We start from the raw sequence: 25,696 nt of genomic DNA, 5'->3' as shown, positions 1-25,696 counted from the left end.
AAGGGCATAATACTCAAAATTGATATCTCTAAAGCATTTGACAGAGTCAGTTGGCTCTATATCAGATTAATTCTCACCCATCTGGGCTTTCACAACTCCTTTATCAAGTGGATCATGTGTTGTATCACATCCTCCTCTTTTGTAGTATTAATCAATGGTGTTGCATCACCTTACTTCCATGCTAAAAGAGGACTCGGACAGGGTTTTATGTTGTCTCCCCTACCATTCTTGCTAATTATTGAAGGATTGAGTAGACTAATCCACAGAACAATCTCTCATGGCACTCTCAAAGGCATTCACATTGGCAACACTGCAATCCTCTCACACCTTTTGTTCGTTGATGATGTCTTGATCTTCTTGGATGGAACATGTAGCGAGATCAACCAACTCCAATCGATCCTCCAGATCTTCTACGTTGTTATAGGTATGTCCCCAAATCAGCATAAATCTACTATTACATGTTGTAACTGTTCGAAATTGGAAATTACACATGCTCGTCATTTTTTTCCTTTCCAAGTTGTGCCCCTGGAGGAGGGGATGAGATATTTGGGTTTTCCGCTGAAGCCAAATGACTACCTAAAGAAAGACTAGATGTGATTTGTAGCCAAAATAGAAAAGAAAAACAAATCGTGGAGTCATAAGTGGTGGTTGTCTAGAGTTGGCAGGGTTGTACATTAAAACCACTCATGTCTTTTGGATGGCACTCTCATGGATCCCTAAAAGAATACTCAATCTTATTTAGAAGTCTTGCTGCGGATACCTCTAGCGCGGGAAACAGGAAGGGCGCGCCTTTGCATGGGTTAGAAGGGACATAATTGCCCTATATAAATCTTGGGGAGGCTTGGGTTTAAAATATCTTTACTCTTTCTCCCAAGCTAACCAAAGTTGGATGGCGGCTACTTCTCACATATTGTGGAACAACGTGATTCAGCACAAATATATATATATACCCTCTAACAATTTCAGACTGGATTCGACTACCAAACAAACAACGATCAAATATATCTACCATCTGGAAATTTGTTTTAAAGTCCTTCCTTGTCATCGCATTTGGTCTGGCTTAGCGCATTGGATCTAGGAAACAAGTCAGGATTGGCATCGACCCTTGTTCTAGATGTGGAGACAATCACATTCTTCCACCGGAGCTGGTCTCCCATCTCACATCTCTTAGGATTTAATACTTATATCAAATTGGGATCCAGAGCAATCCGACATTTGGGGACAACATTGGCTCACTGCTGCGGAGCTGCAACTACCATTACATTGGCACGATACTTGGGCCAACTATATCAGGGTTTTATCATCCACCAACATTCGTATGTGCCCCTTCAAAACTGGGATTATATACCCCTAAAGCTGGTTAGTTATATAAAATTGCTTCAAAGGAATCACATGATAGCTGTTCGTGGTGGAAACACCTTTGGAAATTAAAAGGGCCAGCAAAATCCAGATGGTTGTTTTGGTGCATACTGGAAAACATCTGGAAAAGAATAACAGATCTACAGGAGCGACACGCACTTCCAATAATAATTGATCTTCTTCCAATGCATATCTGTGCAGCCACTTCACCAAAACAAAAAAAAATCAGACACAAACCACATATATTCTATTCTGCCACGCCCATTCAAACAAATACAAAACCTAAAACACATAATTCAAATTTCCTTTAAAAAGAATAACAGATCTACAGGAGTGACTTACCGCGGAGAGTAGACCAATTATGATTAGAGGAATTCCTGGATCTAAATGGATAATCTCACAGTACGAAATGGAACAATGTCTCGGATTACAGTTGACTGCGAGATCTCTCAGTCCACTTCGCAACTTGACAAGTCTTCAACTAAATCCTTTAATGATTCGTCTGAATTCTCTCATAGTTAAATAGTTACCGCGTTTCAATTATTTTCAGTACGTTCCAATGGATTTCATCTTCTAACTGTAATTCTTTTAAACTAGGGCAATGTTCAAGTGAATATTGCTTTCACACCTCGAAGAAAAAAGATTTATATGGAAAGAGTTTCAAGATTTGTTGAAAATGTCATTGGCCTGTTTAGTTGGTTACCGGTTAAAAAATTATTTAGTTTGTGAAGTAGTTGGGGACTTTCGTACAAGACTCAGTTTTCTTAAACGGATATATTTAGTTACAGAAAGAAGTTATGATAATCGCATAAGTGATTGGATATGGCCTAGTTCATAGAAACATTTTCGAGTTTTTCAGAGTGGTTGAAAATCAAGGATGATTTGATCGGTTAGCAATTTGCAACAATTTTATTTCGAATTATATTTATTGAAAGTTTTTAAGTATATGACGTTATTATTTGTGATATAGATATAATTTAAAATTTTATTCATTTTTATGATGTTTTCATAATTAAAAATAAAATAAAAGTAGAAATACTAATTTATAAATATTAATATCAAATAATATTTTGAATTGGGCATATGAAATTATTTTATGGGGATCTATTCATTCTATCTATTTATAGTTTAAGTTTGGTCCCATGATATAGTTTAATTTCTATTCATTTAAGTTTGGTCCCATGATATAGCTTAACTTTTAGAGGTTAATGGGAAACATTTTCTAATTTTTTTGGGCAACTTATCATTATTATAATTGAAGTGGAATTCTTATTTTATATTTAATTTATTGGTTGTTTTGTTTTATTGAATTAAGTAGTTTTTTTTTTAATTGTATATGTTAATAAAGCAAGTGATTCTTAGATTATCACTTTAAAAGAATATCTTAATTTCTTACATTTATAGAGAGATTCAAAGTGAGTGACAATTTGTCTCGATGTAATTTTAATAAATTTGATCTGGAATTTTAGGAAATCAAAACCATACATGTTATATTTGTATTTGTCACCATAGGATAAATAGGATGTTATAAAACAAAAATACACTTGAACCAAAGGTTAATTTGCTCAAAAAACGTTTGATTATATAAAGAATATTAAGGTTGTGTTTTTAGTAGTGGAGTTTATTGTTTTATCTCCGCACTTGCACATAGAATTTAGTTCCGCACATGTTCGTTATGCACATATTTTAGTTCAACACATGTCTTTGTTTTTAACCCTCAAATTTACTAGGTGTAGGTCATCTTCATTTCTCTCCATGTAACGTAAAAAGGAACTCTATGACTAGAGAAATCATTCCACCCAAGTCTAGATATCTAGGCCACCTTTTCCGACACGATTGTAGATTCAATATTTGCTTTTGGGCTTATCTTGTGCAGAGCAGTGGAACTTACCATTTTATGTCTGCACTTCTACACATACTTTAGTTTCGCACGTGTCTTTGTTCTGCACAGATTTCAGTTTTGCACGTCTTTGTTCCTATTCTCGTTGTGACAACAACCCTCCAAATTGTTTACCTAACTCAATTTTGGAGCCTACCTGAACTATTGTTCCAAGCTACTTAGTTTCATCACATTTTTTATTTGTCATTCTTATGTTTTCTCTAAGTGTTTTATCCTCCTAAATCAATGTTTTATAAGTGTCGTCACTAACCTTTAGAAGGACTTGCGTTATCTTGGCCATGGTTAGGTGAACTCATAGCTTTGCTTGACTTATAATAGCCTTATTCGCCACAAAAGAAGGAAAAATCACTTTTAAGGTAAAAGCACACTTCAAGATGATGAAGACTTGCTTTTGTGTTGAGCGCACTCATTCAGGCTGAAGAAGTATGTGCTCCTTGAGTGTACTATTTCAGGCTTAGCAAGTGCATCCTCCTTGAGTGCATTCCTTTGACCCGAAGACATGTGTCCTTCTAGAACTCATGCATGCACTTTCTTGTTGCATGTGAGCGCACTCCTAGAAAATAGGAGACCACTTCTCTTCTCTTAACTAACTCATTCCCTTGTCAACAAGTGTCGAGCATGCATGAGACGGATTTGCATGTAATATCTTTTAAATCAACCTAGTTAATCATTCTTTCTAATAATCATTCTCATCTGGGTTGGGCGCGTTGTCGCTTAGATTGTACAGGCACTGCGACAACAACTCAGGTCGGGGGTTGTCACTTTGATCCCCACCCACTTCGTTCTAGTTGTCTCCCAACAGCATACTATGGGGGGTAGTCCCTATGGAAATGAGATGATGGAAAGCAAGTTGGAACCAACTTGCCCAGGAGACACATTTGAGTAGCCTAGCTACTTGGTGAAAATTTAGCAAGATTAAGGATTCGATTAGATTTAGAATTGAGAATAATGCCTTATGGAGTAAAAGGTTCTTGCTTATTATAAATTATGATCAAGTAACCGAATGGAAAATCGTTGCTTATATGATTGACTAACCTATATGATATGCAACTCCTAAGACCTAAGTGTGATGCAAGGATCTTGGATAGTTTTAGATTATATGCCTAATCTAGATGGAAACTTTCCCTTAACTATTTTGAGAAATAATATTCAGAGTAGGTTGTGAGATGGAAGCCAACAGGAAGTAAGCAAAGGATTAATTAACGATACCTCCCCATGTGTTCCAACGACTAAGTGCCTCTGGCGCTGCAAAGACTGTGGCTCTGACGACTGCAAGTTCATTGTGTTAACCACTAAGAAGGATTGAATCCCTCAAGCTAGACAAGAGAGGGTTGTCATAAGAGTATATCAACCAAGCTTATACTTGGAGGTAAGTTATTAATGTAATTACACTTTGGATGAAATGCAAGATTATGAGTGAGTTTCTTAGTTTAAGATTGTTTATATTATTGAAGTACTTAATGTTGATTAATTTATGGTAAGAGTACTTAACAATGTTTTGAAAAACAATCTTAAAAGGGAACAATTGCTTAATGGTACAAGTCCAAGTGTTCAACACCAATTGATAACAATAACTTAGAGAAAATTATCCACTTATCAATTAGACAATGATTTAAGATGCCAATCACAATTACTCAAGATATTCTTATCACAATTCCAATTAGATCTCTAATGCCCAAATCAACTTAACTCATTAACAAAATTATAACTTAGATGTTTGAGTTTTTGAAGTGCCAAGTTAATGAATTCTCTAATCTAACTCAAGATAGTCAGTTATTAGAGCTTAACAACAACAAACTACTATGAAAAAGACACTTGTGTGAGATTAGAACAACAGTAAGTAAATCAATATAGACCTAAGAAATAACAAGTATATGATAACTAGAGATGCTTAATGAGATGTCCAACACTTTGCTTGATGTGAATTATGAGTTTTAGCCAAATTTAAGATGCAATGTTATATCAGTTCTGATTTAACCTGTTACGAAAATAAGTAGACCAGAAAATCAGTGAGTTATTTATGCCACAACAAGTGCCAAATCTGGCCCAAAACTTGGAAAATTTTGCCAAAACTGAAATTTTGATTTTTGAGCGCCTTTAGATGTGTGGTTTAGAAAATTCTAGATCTGATTATTCAATTATGCAGCGAAATTACAGCAAGTTAAAATTTATATCTAAGCTAGATATGCAATGCCCAAGTGGTCAAATTTGTAGAAAAAATAAATTTTGCAATTTTAGAGTATTTTGACCAATCTAATGTGTGTGTTAGAGCCTTTAAGTCATTGTTGTAAATAAGAATTTACAGTTGCAATAAAATAGTGATAAATTAGGGTTTAGAGAGCAAACCCTAAGACCAAGGCCTTGAATATCACTTTGCCCAAACTTGTCAATTTTTTCAATGAATTTTCCACCTGCAAATCAAACTTTTTGAGCCAAATTTCTGCAAAACCCACCAAGTATTCAATCCTAACAAATTTTAGAAATGGTGAAGGGTCAAAATAGGGCTAGAAGAGAGCTAGAGGCTAAGGAAAAGGCTCAAGAAAGTTAGCAGCTAGGGCAAAGAGGTCAAAGAAGGGTTGAAGAGGGATCATGAAGGCAACCAAAAGGAGAGTGAAGTGAAAAGGAGAGAGGGAAATCCCTAAAAGGCTTAACGCTGGGGGAACTAGGGAAAATTATGGCCTAAAAAGGCCACGACTAGCCTTTGAGGTAGTTGTCTAGGGCTTGGGACGACACCTGTGTGGCATAGGGCCCGCGACTAGGCCTTTCATGGCCTTGAAACCCTAACACAAGGGATAAAATGGGAGTTTGAGGCCCCTATAGGGTACAACTAGCCTTAAAAATCCCTAAAAGGATGACACAAAGGGAAAAACAGCTGAAGCATGGGGTTTAGAGGCCAACATTGGCCTTAGAGAGGGTGGATCTGAGCCTAGGAGGGCTAAAACTTGAAACCCCAACTTTCAGAAAATTTGTATTCCTTCATACTGCAATTTTGCTTGATTTTTTTAATGGTCGACCTGCAAAAAAAATAAAGAATAGATCTTACCCTCAAGGGCATAGATCTAGCTCCATTCCATCTTTCTCCACTTTATCTCACCTGTACAAATAGATTTACAAATGCCCAAAACCCCATTATATACAAAAATCTACAAAAACCCAAAACCCCAATTAGCAAAAATAATATACAAAATTATTTTACAAGTCTATTTACAAAATGAAAGATATTTCATTATTATTGTTTAGTATAATAATATTCAAATTATTAAGTGTAAATATGCTAGGAGGGGAAAATGGCTCTGAGATTTTTCGTTGCGAGATTATGATCTCCTGAGGACAAAGGTTAGAGTTTTTTCAGCTGTCCCTTTCTTTATGCTTTCTATTGCGACAGATTCGGTCTACAACAATTCGATTAGTTTGTCGATTCCTCCTTCCTTACCTGCCCGACAGGTCTTTTTCGATTGCTTCACATTATCTGAGAGGGTTTTCCCTGCTTGTCTCTCTCGCTTAGCACGGCTTGTGGTTGTACCTTTCTCCCCTTCACCGACAGAAGGCGGCCATTCGTCTGTTGCCTCCATTATCCATTTTTTTCAGTTTTATATCGGTTTGTCAGGGTGGAAAGTCACCATGGATGAAGAATTGGTGGACTTCTCAATTGATTCCTCCACAGAAATATCTATTTAGGTAAGCCCGCCACATCACTTTCTCGGGATGGAGATGGATTTGGCACTTGGTGAACCAATGCCAAGAATATTCGCTTTGTTGCCTCCTCTGTCAGATGGTAACCTCGATTCCTCCTCTACTTCTTTGGTTTTCTCCCCTCTTCCTGGTTCTTTGCGCTTATTGGACTATTTTGCTTGTTGCACATCCTTTGGCTGGCTTGACCCACTTTCCCCTCTTGACCCCCTAACATCCTCCTCCCCCAATTCTCTTTAGTTTTTTGTATCCTACTTAAACCTCATGTTCACTTCTTGTTCCACATCCCGAAGTGCCAAAATGTTGACAACTGTGAAGTATATTCATCATGAAATACATATTGAAACATCCCTGAAGAATAACAATTATGGATAAGATGATTGAAACCCTAAATTTTAGGACTAGTGCTCTTTGCTCCACTGCCTGCCTGTGTTGATGGCAGGATGCAGTTCTTTGATATAGTGTTACCAGCGCGGGTTTTGATATGAAAACCCGCATTGAACCTCTTCTGGCATGTTTTCTCAAAATGGAGGAGAAGCTTTGTATGCTGAAAACTTCGAGAAACAGCGAGCTAGATGTGGTTGGGTAGAGATATGGTCGAGCTTTCCCATTTGGAGCTGTTTGTCCTACCTTTAAGTGCCTTCCCCTTGAGATGTGGACCTTACTCCCTCTTTTGTGGATCCCTAACTCCCTCTCCCTTCCTACAAATCAAATCCCCTCCATCCCCAAATGGTTGGTCATTAATTGCCTGCATTCCTATGCTGAGATTATGCCTAAATGTTGCCCATGTAACTTGGAGAAGGAGTGCTTGAAGAGTCTTGGCTTAGACTTGGACATCCACCAAAAGGAGGTCTCCACCATCAAGGCAATGGTTGTATGATTCCCTTTTTTATTCATTAAATATACATTTGATGTTCACTTTCCATAAATGTGTAAATATTTATGTATTTAGTTTGATACTCCTTGATCTATCAAGTAGTTTATGTTTGATATATATTATGTATGCTCTTGTATCTTGTATTGTCTTTTGATCTCTTTCACAGGTGCTCGGACGTAAGGAATAAGCAAGGAGTGAGCCTAGGAGCTAAGGGATCAAAGCCATCACCAAAAGATTGAGCAATTAACATTTGAGCGAGGTAGGTTTCTCCTTCTCTCTGTATTTTTAAACATAAGCTAGGAAAGCCTGCATTAGATTGTTCAGTTTGTTGCTAGACCCACTCATTGGGCTAGAGAGATCGCCTTTGTTCGCAGAGGGGATTCATCTAAACAACAAAATGGCGACTCCACTGGGAAGCTATAACATCTTCAATCTATTTTCTTGATTTGGTCTTTTGATCACTTTGATCGACCATCGAATTATCAGTTAGTCTGGGTTTGCATAGGTCTGCACATTTAATGATCACTTCCTTAGAGTGTTAGGTCTGGAACCTTTGTTGAAATTCTGTTTATTTTTCCCAACTTTCTCGCCCAACATGTTTTTTACTTGAAGAGTCACGCTGCCAACACGTTTTTTACTTGAAGGGTCTTTTTCAAATGGGTTTTCCCCTTTGAGATGTAAAAAAATGTAAAAAAATCATGATGTAAAGTGTCTTGAGTGTTATAAAAATAATTTATCCCCTCATAGGTCCTAGGTCCTAGGTAAATTTAAATTTTCCAGAGGTAAAATTCATGGGTCCTTTAAAAAATTAAAGCTTAACATGTCCAGGGACTAAGGTTAATTGATTATTTTGCTAAATTTTATGCCTTGGGTCCCTGGGGTTAAGTCAAAGTCAAAATTTTGAGGAAATCAATGCAAAATTTTAATTTTTGAATTTATTAAAATGCATTTAATTGAAAAAATCGAAATTTCCTCAATATTTAAAATTTTGACAGATGAGATTAAAATAAATTTTGATCCTCATCAACGGTCGAGATCACTTTGACAAGAATCACTCGAACTAACCGTTGGAAGATTTATCTTTAAATAGGAGGTCATTTGTCAATTGAGATCATTCGACCTTTGAGTCGTGTGCTAAGTGAAAGCTCTCTTGTAATCTTTTTTCATGAGCAATAAAGAAAGACTTTGGGGTTAATTTTTGTTGGTGTTACTCTTCGTGGAAATGCTGTAAGATGTGTTATTTTCATGCATAGATTTCCTTTTAACCATTGATGATAGCTTTATGAAGAGTGATTTAAGCACAGGTATCTTGCTTGATCACTGGGGTTTGAATGGTAATTTAAGTTCTGAATATAATGGTAGGTATATCTATTAAATCTGAATTTTATTATTGTTTTCTCGCTCTACGTTAATGGTTGAATTGAGTTGTGCAGGGAATTCTTGATTTTTAGATCAACGTGCGTTCGGGGAAGTTTTCGGTTGGACCAGCCAACTCCAGATTAGTATTTTCTGAAGAGCCCAACTGGATTGAATCCCGGGCTTATCATAAGAAGTTTTCATTGTTGATGTATGAAGGGTTTTGGGCGAAGAACCTAAGTATAAATTTAAAATTTCAAAAAAAATTATGTGCTAAATTGATAAATCTGGCTTTTAAGAGCCTCATATTGTCAGATCTGGGAGCGGAGTTGGACTCACACTCGCCATATCTGGTAGATTTTCTACTCTTGTGCATAGATTTGTAATATATATATATATATATATATATATATATATATATATTTGACTTAGGGTTTCTGGGGTTTCATTTTTTTTGGTATATCAGGATTCTGGGTGTTTGTGTTTTCAGGAACAGGTTGCAGATCTGAAGGTGAAGTTTGATTTTGAAGCCAGATCTAGGCCCTAGAGGGTAAGATCTGGCCTCAGAACCATCTCTTGCAAGGGCATTATTTCTGTAGTCCAGGGTTTTAATTTTTATTTTATTTTTATTTTTTTTAATCTGGAGACGATTTTATAAGGGTTTCAAGTAATAAATCTAAAGCAGAACATACACATTTTATTCAGAAATCTCTGGGAAAATTTTAAGGGATTATTGGGTTGCTTTTTCTTTTCCTATCTGTTGCCTGGGATCTTCAATTTTTCTGTTCCCTAAAAAAATTTCGAAATTTTTTTAGGCTCACAACCTTTTTGTTGCTACCTGCAGAACCCTGCCTACAACTCCTCTCTCATCTCCAAACCCTCAAAATCCTTCCACGCCGCCCACCATTTCCCTTCTGCCCTTCTAGCTCCATTCGCGTGCTGTCACCAACCTCCGTCCCCCCATATGCTGTCGATTTTTGCATCTGCTCTTTACACTACCACCTTAAGCTCGTAGCTCCATTTCCTGCAAGCAAAGCCTGCACCTTACTAACCCCTTTCTTTGCAGCTTGCTGCCATCCCCTATTCCCTGTGTTTTCATTCCTATACGGTGCTATCGCTGCCCAATCCCTGCTTCTCATCTCCACTCCATCGCAGCTCCTCATCGTTGTTCCTCCACCCTCTCTCCTGCGTCCCTTCTCCATTTCGTCGACCTTCACCATTCTGCCGTTGAATTCCTCTTTCCCTCCCGCCGTCAAAGCCTATCCAAACCTGCAAAAAAACAAACTTTGACTTCATTTTGTCCTATATATTTTTGTTCTTTCGTATATTCGTTGGCTTAGTTAGCATTTCGATTTTTCATTAAGCTAGGCTTTATTTTCATGTTGGGTTTATGATTTTAACTGTGTCCCTTTTTTTATTTTTATTTTCTGTTTATTTATTTATTTTGATTTAAAAAATCTAAAACATATAAAAAGGGTTTTCAATTTTGGTTTCTCTTTTCCACTTTGATTTCTTTTTTCTAAAAAATTAAAAATCCTAAAAACATCTAAAATATTTAAAATCCAAAAACATTAAAAAAAAAAAATTCCTAGAAAAAGGGGGCTGAAAGGGACTTCACATTACTTGTGACTTTGAGAAACCCTAAAGAATTAAATTGAAATAAATTTCACATTTAAAGATTCACTTAAGGAATAATTAAGTTGTCAATTTAAAATTTCTTCTTGGTGTCTTTTTGTGCTAGGGCTAAGTCTGAAAGGAAACTTTTGTGGTATCAACATTTCCTTTTCGCTATAGTTAAATGTGCTTAAATTTCTATATCTAAAGATTAACTATTGGAAAGTGGTGAATTTCCTAGATTTGGGTCATTAAGCATAATCATTTAAATTCTAGGATCTAAACTGGTTAGCTTTTAAATCTCGTGGTTGTTTAAAAGCATTTACATCTCTTGAAATTTAATTGCTAAGTCATTGTGCATTTGTTGAATATCTTGCATGTATCAAGTGATTGTTAAAGAACTTTATCGTGAAATTATAAACAGATTTCATATCTCCATTTCCTAAGCAGCAACAAATCAATTACTTGGTTTTCATTTTATCTAGCAAGATCATTAACTCCACAAGGCACTGTTATTAATCATTTAGAATCTAATCAATTTCTAAGTCTTGCTAAGCCTTAATCAAGTATTTGATCGCCTCGCTGTGTCTCCAAAACTGGTTGGTTCCTAACTAATTCTTCTTCATTCCATTTTTCCATAGGGTCTACCCCCCTTAGCTTGCTATAGGGAGACGGCTTAAACAGAGAGATTGGGGATCAGGGTGACAGCCCCCAATCTGAGCGTTGGCGCGGTGCCTAGACACTCTGTGCGACAACATTTTTTGGTGCCATTGCCAGGGACATTTTATTCTCAGCATTTCAACGACATTTCCTTATCATTCATATCATTCCTCTCGTCTCTTGTTGGGTTAAGTTCCTTGTCCTTGTTTCCTTGCTTTCATGTTATTCTGAGTTAAACTCTTTGTCCGGTTGGCGACTCCACTTCATCTATCTTCTGCAAGAGTGTATACTAGAAGACATCCAAGCAGTTTGGTTAATCCTGCTCCTGATCTTGAAAGGGCTCTCAGAGTACGATTACACAAACTCTCTTCTCATACCCTTCTTGTTAATCTCGAACAAGAAGCCCTCACTGATATCCGTTTGTTTTTTACTAACCCGATCGAGCATGACATCATGGACATATTCATCCCTTATGACTTTGCTAACATTCAAGGTTATCCCAATGATATTCCAAAACATGGAATGGATAAGATACCTATCTTTAAGGGCAATAATGCAGTTAGTGCTAACTCTCATCTAAAATCTTTTAGTTCATGGCTGCGTAAGTATGCAAGGGCTATTGATTTTAAGCATGAGGATGTAAAAATGACCCTTTTTGTTCTTACCTTGGAGGGGTATGCTTTAGATTGGCTTACGGAAAAGCCTCAAAATTCATTTGATTCTTTGCAATCGATTGTTAATGCCTTTAAAGAAAATTATGGAGATAAGAGAGAAGGAAGGCATCTTGTAAAAGCTATTAGTATCATTAAAACGAGTGAAAATGAGACCACAGAAGAATTTAACAAGAGGTTCAATGATATTATTAAGGAATTACCTCAAGATTATAAACCTACTGATAAATCTCTTCGGGACTTTTATATTGATGCCTTTAGCCCTGAACCTTCTTATGAGTTAGGATGTGCTAAACTTCCTGATTATAAGGATTGTCAAGCTTTAGCAGTAGAGTTTGAAAAAGATAAGGCAGCATCTGGGAAGTCTGAAATCCCAGGTTTTGATAGGGCTTCAACGAAATTGAAAGAAACTAAAGGCAAAGAGGTTCAATGATCTGATAATCACCCTATGAGTGACCTTAGTTGAAGATTTATTAAACAAAAGGTATTACAGACTCATGTGCTAGTGTGTGTTCTGTGCTAATCAAGCAACGGATCGATCAGATTGCCAATACACAGACATTTAAATGGAAAGACAGCAGAGAAATACAGTAAGCAACACAAAGACACAAACTGTTTTTAATAAGGAGTTCACCCTATTTTCCAGGGCTACGTCTCCGGTCCAGCTTCAGTGGTGGCCCCTTTTTATTGTGTCTTACAGTAGAGAAATTACAATACAAGGACTCAATGTGAGTTCTCCTGAAGCAGATTTTGCTTGGCAGGGTGGTTCTTGGATTCCCTAAGCCACTCGGAGTTCACAAACTCTTTTTCTTCCTACCAGCTCTGTGACCCTTGGTCTACAGTGGAAAGAGCTAATTACGATGCTCAGTCCGGACAGATTCCTCTATGGGAAGGCTTGAATCTTCAAGCTCTCTGGTGCTCGACACTGCCTGTGGTCAGCTCGGCCCTCTGTCTCCTCTGCTTGGCTTTATTGTTCTTTATGTTCAGTCCTCCTCAGGGTTCACTGTTCACTGTCTCTCTTGGTCGCTTGGACTCCTCTCAAATCCCCTCTGAATTCGACTATCTCCGTTCATGGCTTTAGCCATTCGATCCCTATGCCTGTTCGGTTCCTCTTCTGCCTTTGTCGATTCACCTCCTGTAGCTACGCTTGGAGTTCCTTGTTCGGCGTCAGCATGAACGCTCGGGAAATGCCATGTGTCCCCGTCGGAACAGCGCTAGCCTGCTTGTCGATTCATTTCTCTGGTTATGTAGTGGATACGTTCTTTCTCCACTGTGGCGGTCAAACGGATTCCAAATCCCTTTAAATCATGGCTTAATTCCCTGTCAATTCCGCTTCTTTCTATTGGGCACAATCTCAGCCGTCCGATTTAGGCTCCTCAAGATCCGACGTCATACGCACGTCGAGCGTGATTGACTTGCTCGACCGATAGCGCGCGATCAACGACGGTTTTCTCTCTCCTCCGCCGCCACGCGTCGATCGGTGTATGGGATCACTCCGCTTTTGTCCAAAACCTCTTACCGTTCAAGGGCGCCCCGATCAAAATCGTCGATTTCCAGGGCGCGGGTCTCGCCTTTGCACTTTAGCGCTTTTTGTTTCTCCGCCTGCGGTTCTCTGGCTCCCAACGTGACCAAGGGCTTAAAGCTCCCCCATTTCAGCCTTGTTTGCCTAGCGATGCGCTAATCGCGCATCGAAAATCACCTCCTTTTCCCGATATGGGGCTCCCATGGGCTACTTTGGCTGCCTGCGTAGTCTCCATGGGCCTCGGTCAGCGCTCTTTGACCGAGGTCCTCGTCGTTCCACGTTGGCTACCATAGCCACTAGTTCAGGGAGTTTTTGATGCTGTTTTGGATTCTTTAAGGATTTGTTTCATCCCGATACATTCAAGGTTCTTTGTCAGTTGTTTATGGATCCGATTCGGATCACAACCTTCCTACTGAAAAAGCTTTTGGACCACCAAAAGTTGGTTTTCTTCAAGCATCGACTAAGTGAGGAAACTGCTGTCTCCCTTGTTCGATCTCAATCCACTTCGCACTGCTCGGCTTTGAACCTTTAAACCCAATTCTGAGGTATTCCACTTGTCCACTGCGCGTCGTCCTCACCTTCCTGTCTAGCATTGTGTCTTCCTGTAATTCACTAAGATATTCAGGTAGCAGGTCATCAACAAAAGGTAACTGACTCTGCTCTTCAGGGTCCTCAACCATTGAAGGTTCAAACAACCTCAAGCAATCTGTGTTCATGACTGAGTAGATGTGCATGTAAGCTGGCAGATCAAGGCGAAAAGCATTCTCACCAACCTTCTCAAGTATCCTGAAGGGTCCATACCTGATAGGTTTTAGCTTTTTACCTTCACCTTGCATTATGTCGTTGCTGATATACAACCAAACTTGGTCTCCAACTTGAAAACTATGCTCCATCCGATGCTTATCATGCCTAGCCTTGTACTTGGCCTGGCTCTTTTCCAGCTATTCCTGTACTGCCTGGTGGATCTCCTGGATCTGTTCAATGAACCTAGTTGCCTTGTCCACATCACTATGTCCATTAACCATGGTATCTTTACCAAAGACAAAATCCAAAGGAGACCTTGGTATGAAACCAAAACAGGTCTCAAAAGGAGATCTCTGTGTAGAAGAGTGTTTGGCTCTATTGTAATCATGTTGCACATAGCACAAGTGTTCATCCCAAAGCTTAGGATGTTTGCTGCAATATCCTCTCAGGATCACCGTCCTGTTAACTACTTCTGTCTGGCCATATGTTTGTGGATGAAAAGTTGTGCTTTTCTTTAATTTGGTGTCCATTAGTTCCCACAGACTGGACCAAAACCTTCCCACAAATCGGGTGTCTCAATCAGATACAATAGAAGTGGGTAATCCAAAATGAACCCATACATGTTCAAAGAATAATTTTGCAGTTTGTTCAGCGGTAATCTGTTTACTACAGGGTATCAAAATACACATTTTGCTGAACCTATCCACAACAACATATAGATAATCATGACCTTTCCTAGATTTAGGCAATCCCCCAACAAAATCCATGGAAATGCTTTCCCAAGGGTGAGAAGGAACTGGCAATGGAGTGTACAAGCCTAGTTTTATGTTGCTGGGCTTGCTTTTAGCACACATAGCACACCCCTTTACATACCTAGAAACTGTCTCACTCATTTTCGGCCAATAGCAGAACCTTTGCAGCTGTGCAACTATTTTACTTACCCCAAAATGACCTGATATCAAAGAAGTGTGTGCTTCCCTAATTATCTTTGCTCTCTCAGTTTGTGGGATGCAGAGTTTCCCACAATGATATAAGAGTCGGTCCTTCACATGATAGTCCAATTCTTCTACTCTTTTGCCTTGACTCAAAGTTGCATATACATCTTTAAAGTCCATATCCTAAGCATATTGTTCTATGTAGCTTTCATGCAGCACAGAATTATGCTTGAGTATGGTAGATGCATTTATAATGGGTCTAGATAACATGTCTGCAATATTGTTATGTATGCCCTTTTTATATCTGATGACTAAATGAAACTGTTATAGAAACCCCATCAATCTGTAATGTCTTGATTGCTGCAATTTAGTTTGGGAGTGTAGGTATTGAAGTGGCTGATGATCAATATATATTACTGTTTCTTTGCCCATGAAATAATGTTTCCATTTTTTCACACTCTGAACTAATGCATACAATTCTTTATCATATGTAGGATAGTTAACTACTGTAGGATTAAAAGTCTCAGAATGATAACATATGGGTTTACCGTGCTGTGTAAACATTACTCCCATGGCATAGTCACTGGCATCAGTTTGGATCTCAAATGGTCTTTGTAGATCTGGCAATGCTAGTACAGGTGTTGTACTAATTTTTTCTTTCAAGGTGTCGAAGGCTTTCTGTTGTTTGCCTCCTCACTGAAACACCTTGTTCAATCCTATCAAAGCATGTAAGGGAGCTGCAATTGAGGAAAAATTTGAAATGAACTTCCTCCAATACTGTGCTGCTCCTAAGAAGCTTCTCACTTCTGTAGCAGACTTGGGTTTAGGCCAGTTTATGATGACTGCCACTTTAGAGGGATCTATTTTCAATTCACCTCCCCCTACTATATGACCCAAATAATTTAGAGAGGTTTTGCCAAATTCACATTTGGAGAGTTTAACATAAAGTTTTTCTCTTTTCAAAACATCTAATGTCTGCTTAACATGCTTTAAATGTTCTTCCCACGTTTTACTAAAAATCAGAATGTCATCCAGATACACAATAACAAAATCATCAAGAAAAGGTCTGAGTACATCATTCATTAATCTCATGAAAGTAGCAGGAGCATTAGTTAGGCCAAAAGGCATAACCAGCCATTCATACAATCCCTGCTTTGTTTTGAAAGCAGTCTTCCATGCATCTTGCTCTGCAACTCTGACCTGATGGTATCCACTGTGCAAATCCAGCTTGGTGAAATAAACAACTTCCTTCAATTGATCTAAAAGATCATCTATGCGAGGAAGGGATAACGATTTTTTATTGTTATCTTATTCAGCGCTCGGTAATCAATGCACATTCTCCACGAGCCATCTTTCTCTTTCACCAGAACGATTGGTGACCCACATGGTGATGTGCTAGGCCTGATGAACCGTTTCTCGAGCAACTCTTGCACCTGCTTCTTGATTTCAGCATTCTCTAAAGCAGACAACCTGTACATCCCAATGTTAGGCAAAGGAACATCTTGCTGCAAAATAATATCATGTACTATTCCCTTTTTGGGTGGCAGACCTTTAGGTTCTTGAAATAAGACATCATACTCCGAAAAAATCTTTTTTATATCAGCTTGCTGATCAGCATTACAGCCCTCAAATATATTGGTCTTATCAGGTGTCTTTTCCTTTACAACCATCAGTAAGAACTTTTTGCATGAATTTATCATTCTTTTTCTCTGTCCTAAGTTTATGAGAGTATAATCATTCTTGAGCTTGTGAGCTCTTACAAAGTATTCGATTCCATCTTTAACAAGTAGATACTTGTTCTCAACTCTATAGAAAATAGCCTTTCTATCATACAAGTAAGGACTTCCTAAAACAATTCCACATATATCCAAAGGAATTACATCTAACTCAACCTCATCTAAAATGCTGACCCAAAAGAAAACTCGAGTTTGCACTGTCTAGTCACTTGTAGTTGTGCTTTATCATTCAACCAACCTAATGGGTATGGTTTCTTATGAGGTGTAGTTGCTAATCCCAATTTCTTTACAATTGCTTCAGAAATTAGATTTACTTGTGAGCCACTATCAAACAAAGTATCAATCTTTTGATTTTTGGAAACAACTCGAATATGGAAAATCTCAGGTCTTTTTCTCTCATGTTCTTCATCAATAACAGATTGAGCAGAATTACTAGTAGATGCTTCAGAATTCTTACCTTTTATACCTGTGGCTGCAATGATTGTTTCATCTCCCGAGTCTGACCCCAAATCTCTCTGAATAGCTGCAGCAGTCTTCTTCTTCTTGCCCTCGGACTTCTTAGGTCTCAGCTCTGGATGCAGAATCCAACAATGCTCATCATCATGCCCCTCCTTTTTACAGTGAGTGCATGAAGCTTTGCCTTTTTGTGTAGTGTTAGCCTTAGTTGTTTTCCACTTCTACTTTCTTTTCTCCTTACTCTTGCTTATAGTGGGTTGGGATGGTCCCCCAACTTCTGGATTCCCATTCTTTCCTCTAGCTTCTAGATGAGTAGCTTGTACAGATACTTCATCTATACTAGTGGGATTAAACATGAGGATGGTATGCCTCATGTAGCTGTGTAGACCTCCAATGTACTTTAAAAGAGTTTCTGGTGAGACTAACGAGATGCCCAATATCAATGCTCTGTTTCTAAATTCTTGAGTATACCCTTGCACACTTTGCCCTTTCAACTGCCAAAGAGTTTGCCAACTCATCATGGCTTGTTGCATGTAGGCCAATGGATAGAACTGCTTTTTGATGGCAACAACAAATTCACTCTAGACAGAGATGGTCTTACCATGCTTCTTCATATCAGCTTGGGTTCTGCCTTCCCACCAAACCAAGGCAGTGCCTCCTAGGCGTAGGCTTGCCAGCTGAATCTTACTCTTGTCCGAGTCTATGTTCTGTACTCTGCAATAGACATCAATTTGTCTAATCCAATTGTCCAACTTTTCAGCATTTAGCTCTCCGTCATATATAGGCAAATCAAATTTAACATCTAGTTTAATCAAGGATGCTTTCTTATTATGCACAGGGCTATTAGGAGGTGTAGGAAAGCTTTCTTCTTTCCATTTCCCTCTTGAGTGGTCATGGGAATGAGATTCATCTTCTTCTTTATCTCGTTTAGAGCCTAATGAATCTTCATCCTTATGCTCTCTAAAGTCCCTATACATTTCTTCTACCATAGACTTTATAGCTAGGAAACTTTCTATGAATTGAGGGTCTGGCTCTATAAAACCTTCTTCTAACATTGTCTTCCAAGAATAGACTCTCCCAATTCCAAGATTAGTTTCCACCAACTCTCCTTCTCCTAATTTGAGCTTTGATCTAGTGAGCATTCACAGCTAAACCAACACAAGCTTGTCTAACCTTACAACCTAGAGCTCTGATACCACTTGATCTGATAATCACCCTATGAGTGACCTCAGTTGAAGATTTATTAAACAAAAGGTATTACGGAATCATGTGCTGGTGTGTGTGCTGTGCTATTTAAGCAACGGATCGATCAAATTGCCAATACACAGACATTTAAATGGAAAAATAGTAGAGAAATACAGTAAGCAACACAAAGACACAAACAATTTTTAATAAGGAGTTCACCCTATTTTCCAGGGCTACGTCTCCGGTCCAGCTTCAGTGGTGGCCTTGTTTTATTGTGTCTTATAGTAGAGAAATTACAATATAGGGATTCAATGTGAGTTCTCCTGAAGCAGATTTTGCTTGGCAGGGTGGTTCTTGGATTCCCCAAGCCACTCAGAGTTCACAGACTCTTTTTCTTCCTACCATCTCTATGACCCTTGGTCTACAGTGGAAGAGCTAATTGCGATGCTCAGTCCGGATAGATTCCTCTATGGGAAGGCTTGAATCTTCAAGCTCTCTAGTGCTCGACGCTCCCTGTGGTCAGCTCGGACCTCTGTCTCCTTTGCTTGGCTTTACTATTCTCTGTGTTTAGTCCTCCTCTCAGGGTTCACTGTTCATTGTCTCTCTTGGTCGCTTGGACTCCTCTCAAATCCCTCTGAATTCGACTATCTCCATTCATGGCTTTAGCCATTCGATCCCTATGCCTGTTCGGTTCCTCTTCCGCCTCTGTCGATTCGCCTCCTGCAGCTGTGCTTGGAGTTCCTTGTTCGGCGTCAGCATGAACTCTCAGGAAGTTCCACGTGTCCCCGTCGGAATAGCGCCAGCCTGCTTGTCGATTCATTTCTCCGGTTATGTCGTGGATACGTTTTTTCTCCACTGTGGTGGTCAAAGGGATTCCAAATCCCTTTAAATCGCGGCTTAATTCCCTGTCAATTTCGCTTCTTTCTATCGGGCGCAATCTCAGCCGTCCGATCTGGGCTCCTCAAGATCCGACATCATACGCACGTCGAGTGCGGTTGACTTGCTCGACCGATAGCGCGCGATCAACGACGGTTTTCTCTCTCCTCCACCGCCACGTGTCGATCGGTGTATGGGATCGCTCCGCTCTTGTCCAAAACCTCTTACCATTCAAGGGAGCCTCGATCAAAACCGCCAGTTTCCAGGGCGCGGGTCCCGCCTTTGCACTTTAGCGCTTTTCGTTTCTCCGCCCGCGGTTCTATGGCTCCCAACGTGACCAAGGGCTTAAAGCTCCCCCATTTCGGCCCTGTTTGCCAGCGATGCGCTAATCGTGCATCGAAAATCACCTCCTTTTCCCAATCCGGGGCTCCCAGGGGCTACCTTGGCTGCCTGCACGGTCTCCATGGGCCTCGGTTAGTGCCCTTTGACCGAGGTCCTCGTTGTTCCACGTCGGCTGCCATGGCCACTGGTTCAGGGTGTTTTTGATGCTGTTTTGGATTCTTTAAAGATTTGTTTTGTCCCGATACAGTCAATGTTCTTTGTTAGTCGTTTATGGATCCGATTCGGATCATTCAAGAACTTGATAACGATCTTGTTCAAAAATTATTGCAAAAAAATGAAAGCATGGAGATTAACCAAGCGAAATTAACCTCTAATCATGCTAAGGAAATAACTACTTTGCAGAATAGGTTGGTCCAAATGGAAAGAGATCAAACGCAAAATTTCCAGCCTAGAAATAATAATAATAATCAAAATAATAATTGGGAAAAGAAAAGTCAATCTAGTGAGCAGAGACCACCTAATCCGCTTGAACATTTGGTCAATGATGATCCGCCTTATTGTCGGGCTTGTGATGCTCTTCATGAGGAGGCAACTTGCCCCATAGTTAGAAGGATTTTGGATAATGGAATGTTTGGGGTAGGTAATCAAATAAATTGTGTGGGTAAAGAGTTTTCTTTGTCTATGAAAGACTGGATGGAAGTTAAGGAAAATAGTCGAGATGTTATGACTCCCACATCAACTTTTAGTATAAATAATTTTTAGAATGAAGATGATATGATGGTTAAATTATATGGTGAGAAGCCTTCTCCAGAGTGGATCATGGAAATTGCTAAAGATAAGGGTTTAACTTATCAAAGAAGGGATAAAGATCAGACCGGGAATCAAATTCGCCCTCGAATTTTTAACCCGAGTTCAAACTCTGGATTAGATGTCATTCTGGGAAGTTGGTTTAATAATGCAAAAATTTGGGTTCCTGTCTCCGAGATTGTGAAGATTCCTTCCCAAAGGGCTAAGTTACTAAAAGCTATTAAAGCTCCTCAAGTGAATGTTTCTCAACAGAAGGCTCCTGAGGTTGATTATCAGGATGCTCCTATATATTTGCAAAGTTTAGATTCAGATAACAAGGATCATCAACCATTCTTTATTACTTTTATGGTTAATGGGTATAGATTAAATAAATGCATGCTGGATTCTGGCGCGTCAGCTTGTGTCATGACCAAGAGGGTCATGGAACAACTTAATTTAAGAGTTTTTAGGCCTTATTACAATATATGTGCCATGGATTCTAAGAAGATTGAAGTTCACGGTCTGATCAAGGATTTACAAGTTCATTTATCAGTTTACCTTGACATTATGATTGTTATGGACATTGTTGTTGTTGATGTGCCTGCTGCTTGGGGTACGCTTTTATCTAGAAAACGAGCCTCTGATTTAGGAGGGAGTATTCAAATAAATTGGTAATATGCTATGATTCCTTCTCCTAGAGGTGATGGTTTTGTTAGACTTAATAGAAAACTTGAGAGAAGATTCCATGTTGAAGATCCTAAGTGACCTCATAATGAAATAATTAAATAACAACCCGACATTGGGAATTATGCTATCCTATCTAATTCTATAATTCTTCCACATGGTAAGGTTGATAAAAACATTGTGGGTCTCAAGGATAAAGTTTGGCACATGTATTTTGATGGGGCGTCATCTAGGCATGGTAAAGGTGCAGGAGTAGTATTAAAATCTCCCCTTGGTCATATTTTCAAATTTGCCTATGGGTTGGAATTTGAAGCAACCAACAACGTTGCTGAATATGAAGTTTTGTTGTTGGGACTTGAGTTAGCAAAGGCTTTAAAAGTTAAGTTGCTTAGCATCAAGGGGGATTTTGACTTAATTATCATGCAAATTAAAAATAAATTTACATGCAAAAATCAAAGGTTAAAAAATTATAGAAATGTTGTATGGGATACTATGGAATACTTTGATGCCATTGACTTTGAGGCTATCCCAAGAGAGTAGAATAGTTCGGCAGATGAGCTTGTTGTAGCTGCTTCTACTTTGCTGTTATATGATGGGCTGATTAAGGATAAGATAAAAATGGAAGTTATATTTAGGCCTTCTGTTCCAGATAACTCAGAGCATTGGCAAGTTTTTGATGATGAGAAACAAGTGATTCGTTTTCTTGATAATTTGGATGAGTTTGAAAATTTTTGGATAGATTCTAAGGAGGATGGATCTGATGATCATGAAGATATCATAAATCCTACTCCTAGGAATGTGGTTTCTTTAGAACAACACTTTGATCGGCATGATGCCACAAAGATGAAAGAGGAAAATAAAATGGATCCAGGCGAATACATCGAGGTAAACATTGGTACTTCTAGGGATCCAAAGATTATCAAAATTGGTAAGGGTACTAATGTTGAAGAAAGAAAAAAGTTAACCAATTTACTTCGTGAATATCAGGATGTTTTAGCATTTTCTTATGATGAATTAAAAGGTTACAGGGAAGATGTCATGGAGCACACTATCCCTTTGAAAGATGAAAATGCTAAACCCTTTTGTCAAAAGCTTAGGCAGATAAATCCTAAGTTAGCCCCTTTGGTTCAAAAGGAGCTTTCAATGACGCTAGCAACAAGAATTATTGCTCAAACGAGGCATTCAACATGGTGTTCCAACCTGGTGAATGTTAGGAAAAATAATGGTACAATAAGACTTTGTGTCGATTTTCAAAACCTTAATCTAGCATGTAAGAAATATAATTACCCTTTGCCGAACATGGAGACTGTGTTGCAAAGAGTAACTGGTTCTGGAATGATGTCACTGTTAGATGGTTTTTCGAGATATAATCAAGTATGGGTTAAGAACGAGGATCGTCACAAAACTACCTTCACCACTCCATGGGGTACTTTCGAATATATTAGAATGCCATTTGGGTTAACCAATGCTGGGGCTACGTTTCAGAGGGCTATGGATTATGCCTTCAAAGGTTTAATTGGGAAGTTTATCGAAATTTATCAGGATGATCTTACTGTTTTTTCTAAGGATGGTATTAGTCATATAAGTCATCTTAGGCAAGTTTTTGATAAATGTAGAGAGTACGGGATTTCTTTAAATCCAACTAAGTATGCTTTTGGAGTAACTGAAGGGAAATGACTTGGTCACATCATTTCTAAAGATGGAATCAAGATTGATCCTGAAAGAGTTGAGGCAATCCGAAAGATTCTTCTTCCCCATAATCTTAAGTTCCTTTAGTCTTTCCTTGGAAAAACAAATTTTCTTAGAAGATTTATTCCAAATTACGCGGAAGTAGCTAAGCCTATTCAAGTCTTGTGAAAAAATATGTAAAATTTGTTTGGCAAGAAGACGACAAAAAGGCTTTTCAAGAAATCAAAGGTGCTATTGCAAAAGCCCCTGTTTTAGTTAGTCCTGACTACTCTAAGGATTTCATGATTTTCTATTTCACCTATGAAGATACCATTGCTGGTGTCTTATTACAGAAAAATAAGGATGGTCACGAGCAGCCTATTGCTTTCATGAGTAGAGGGCTTCAAAATTCTAAATTAAAATACAATGCCGTGGAAAAGCAAGCCTATTCCTTAGTCAAATCTCTTAAGCATTTCAAGACTTATGTGGGCTATTCCAAAATCATTGTTTTTGTCCCACATTCTGCAGTTAAAGATATATTAACTCAAACTGATTGCTTAGGGACTCATGCTAGGTGGGTTACTAAAATACAAGAATATGATTTAGAGATTAGACCCACCAAGTTAGTCAAAGGCCAAGGCTTGGCTCAAATGATGACCGAAGGTAATGAAAAATCTCTTGGTTTGATTTGTCTTAACGATTCATCTTCACCTGAGCTGCAGAGATTAGGAGAGCATGAGTGGTACAAGGACATTATTTATTACTTGGTAAATCTTACATGTCCTAACCATTTAGTCGCTCATAAGAGAAGGGATCTTAGATTAAAAGCCACTAAGTATTGCCTCATGAAGGATGGCCTTGGATGGAGAAATCTTGAGGGCATAATACTTAGGTATGTTGATGAAATTGAGTCCAAGAAGTTAGTTTCTGAGTTTCATTCGGGGTTTTGTGGTGGTCATTATGCTCCTAGAACTATTGCCCACAAAATTCTGAGAGCTGATTATTATTGGCCTTTGATTTTTTCTGATGTGCATAGGTTTGTTAGAAGTTGTTAAGCTTGCCACCTGTTCACTGGGAAACAGAAGCTTGCTATGCTACCCTTACAACCTGTCGTTGTGGAGGCACCTTTTTAGCACTGGGGTCTGGACTTCATCGGGAAGTTTCATGAAAATTCTAGCAATGGATACTCATGGATTTTGACTGCTACTGATTATTTCACTAAATGGGTTGAAGCCATCCCTGCTAAGAATGCCACTGAAAAGGTCATTATGGATTTCATTGAAAATAATATCATTACTAGATTTGGTGTCCCTGCCAAGATCACTACTGATAATGCCAAGGCTTTTAGTTCTTCAGAATTTTCATCTTTTTGTTTCAAGTATGGCATTGTTTTATCTCATTCATCAAATTACTATCCTCAGGGTAATGGACTTGCTGAATCAAGTAATAAAAATCTCATAACCATTATCAAAAAGATAGTAGGGGATAATAAAAGATCTTGGGATAGCAAAATCAAGTATGCTTTATGGGCAGATAGGATCACTAAAAAGAAAGCTATTGGTAAAAGTCCCTTTGAATTAGTTTATGGCTTGGATGTAACCTTACCTGTGCACTTGAAATTGCCAGCTTATCAACTCCTTCAACATTTTTCCACTAATAAAGATGTTGTTCAACATAGAATTGATCAGATTGTGGAGTTGGATGAAACTCGTAGGACAACTTTTGATAATATATGTAAAAGTCAATCTAACATTAAGAAAAGCTTTGATAAATCATCTCGATCTAGATCTTTGCAGGTTGGAGATATGGTACTCCTTTGGGATCGCAAGAATGAAAAACTAGGAAAACATAAGAAATTTGACAGTTTATGGCTGGGACCATACATTATCCGAGACATTGTTGGGCCAAATTCATTCCACTTGAGAAAATTGGATGGCGAACCACTTGACTTACCTACGAATGGCCAAATGCTCAAGCTATTCTTCAAAGATGACATCTGATGCCATGGGGCATCCTCTGTATTATATTTCTAACCCTACACCTTGTCATTTCAACATTTCATTTATGTTTTAGGATTAGATTTACTTTTCATGTTACTAGATAGTTAATAAATGGAGAGCTTATATCTTTCTGGTGCTTAATGTTATATGATGATTTTTGGATGGACGCTACTTATGTTTTGTTGTGTGTTGCGTGGATGTAGATTCTTGATTCTCACATTCCTATAGTGCAACAACGTGTCCCCAAGTAGAGCCAGATGTTGACCATTACGTGTCAACGACCCATAGCAGTACACCCCTTTTCGCAAAAGGGATAGCACATGATCGATGTGTCCATGTCATCCAACGATCATTATCAGCCTGATTATCATGTTATATTGTAAACCCTTTCTGCATGTGTGAATTGTAAATAATCTTAGTAGATCCATGTCGTGTACGTAATTGCCTAGGTAAACCTAATTTTCTAGTAACGATCTACATTCTGGGAGGTTTTTTCTCTCACCAATCCATTCTCGGATGGTCAATAGAGTTTTTTGATGCAGGAGCATTAGCTCCGAAAAACACCTTGTATTTTATCTAAGCTAGGGGGTTTCATGTTTTGAAGAAATATTAAATTTCATGAGTGATTAATTAAT

The 25,696-nt window shown here is 38.5% G+C and overlaps 1 protein-coding gene across 1 annotated transcript in view; it reads right to left on the bottom strand.

Annotated features, from left to right (window-relative positions):
• The window catches only part of LOC149148178 (guanylyl cyclase 1), a 396,584-nt gene extending 394,863 nt beyond the window's left edge, over window positions 1–1,721 (bottom strand). Inside the window, exon 1 of the mRNA XM_089445745.1 lies at window positions 1,702–1,721. The gene's annotated coding sequence lies outside the window, so the exon portion shown is untranslated. The remainder of the gene's footprint in view (window positions 1–1,701) is intronic.
• Window positions 1,722–25,696: the final 23,975 nt, after the last annotated feature.

This window comes from Pinus tabuliformis, chromosome 9, assembly GCF_031772625.1.
Source record: "Pinus tabuliformis cultivar Carrire ecotype Pingquan chromosome 9, CPIR1, whole genome shotgun sequence".
NCBI lineage: Eukaryota > Viridiplantae > Streptophyta > Pinopsida > Pinales > Pinaceae > Pinus > Pinus tabuliformis.
This window is presented reverse-complemented; position numbering and strand designations above follow the sequence as displayed.